The sequence below is a fragment of the Limulus polyphemus genome, unplaced genomic scaffold, assembly GCF_000517525.1.
Source record: "Limulus polyphemus unplaced genomic scaffold, Limulus_polyphemus-2.1.2 Scaffold4088, whole genome shotgun sequence".
Classification (NCBI taxonomy): Eukaryota; Metazoa; Arthropoda; class Merostomata; order Xiphosura; family Limulidae; genus Limulus; species Limulus polyphemus.
This window is the reverse complement of record NW_013669698.1, coordinates 50,735-52,321: the sequence shown is the minus strand read 5'-3', so window position 1 is coordinate 52,321 and position 1,587 is coordinate 50,735.

The window sequence follows — 1,587 nt, the reverse complement described above, 5'->3', positions numbered from 1 at the left end:
CCAACATTTAGTGACACTGTAAAAACTGCACGTTACTCAACCAACATTTAGTGACACTGTAAAAACTGCACGTTACTCAACCAACATTTAGTGACACTGTAAAAACTGTACGTTATAAAGAACAAATAAGTCGAGGAACTTTGGTAAGTTTGGTCAGGAGTGGGAAAAAGTCCAAGAGTAGAGCCGTGGTGACGAGTGTCTTATATCTGAAAGAACATACTATTTAATTTGATAATTTTAAGAAATAAAACTAATCTTAACGATGTTGTAAGTCAGCTTATTTTCAGAATATAAAAAGCACGAACTTGAAATAATTTTCTGTAGAAACGTGTAACTCTACTTAAAAGTTTAACGTTTTTATTTTCAAATGTCATTGGTTTGACTTCATCTGTTTGTATGTTTTTTCAGAAACGTATAAAAACTTCAAACGAAACAGAAGCAACCCTTTCTACGACTGCTTCTCCCTCTGTTGGATTAGTGGAGAATCAGTGAGATGTGGAGCAAACGGAAACGCTCTTTATATTTATCAGTGCCTGGAGCTAACCCTATTTATGTAAACATTTCGATTAATAAGGCTTTGATTGCCACGATAGGTCAAAACCTTTGCACACAATATTTGTTAAACCTTTAGCGGTGAAGGGCTATATTCATGAACATCTTATTTTAAGGTGTCGGAAAAATTTCACTAGATGCAAGGGATATCCCATAACTTGGGTGTAAGCTGGTGTTGGTGCGGTGACGGTTAGTGTTTGTGACAGATAAAAAAACTGTAATAAGTTAATTTTAAATAATCAGTATTGAAGGGCGACTTATGGTACTATAATTTTGTAATTATGTTTCATTGGTTCTATGAATTCAGAAAGTTTACAGATAGTAACAAAAGCTATCAATAGATGGCAGGACAAAATAATATACGATTCTGATAGTCTATTTAGGATATTGGTTTAAAAGAATTCTCAATTCTTACTATTTTTCTATTATTTCAAGTTTTGATTGTACTCTTTGAACAGTATTAAAAATGTCTGATAGTCTGCATTTTATGTGTTATAATTTATTTCCAAAACTTGCTCATTTCAAGAAATCGGTGTTCTATCGAACATGCTCATTACCTATGTTGTTTCCGGGTCTCCCTATGAGAACCTTTATTTTGGAAGTGGTCCTACCAATCTGAACTCCTGTATGCACTTTTTTAGATTTTCATAAAAGTATGTAAAATACAGGACAATGTAAAAAGAGATAATAACTTCTGATAAGAGTAAGCTATGCACTTAAAACGAAGCTAAAAAATCAACCTGGCTATCAGTATAGTTGACTAAATACACTCATTTTACGTTCTTGCTTATAAAGATTAGGATGCATTGTTTCCTCATCCGGGTATCCTCTCTTTTAACTATTTTCGGCCGTAATCCCAATAATATCTCGCGAGGTTCGGCCACCTTCGGAGATTTAGGTTAGTTCTAAATACAAATCCTAAGCGAATTGTGCAAAGCAATCTTCATAATAATAGTATAATAAAAAGCTATAAATAGTTTTTCATTATAACTGTAAACAAAATCCTGATAACTTGGTAGGCATTACTAGAAAAAA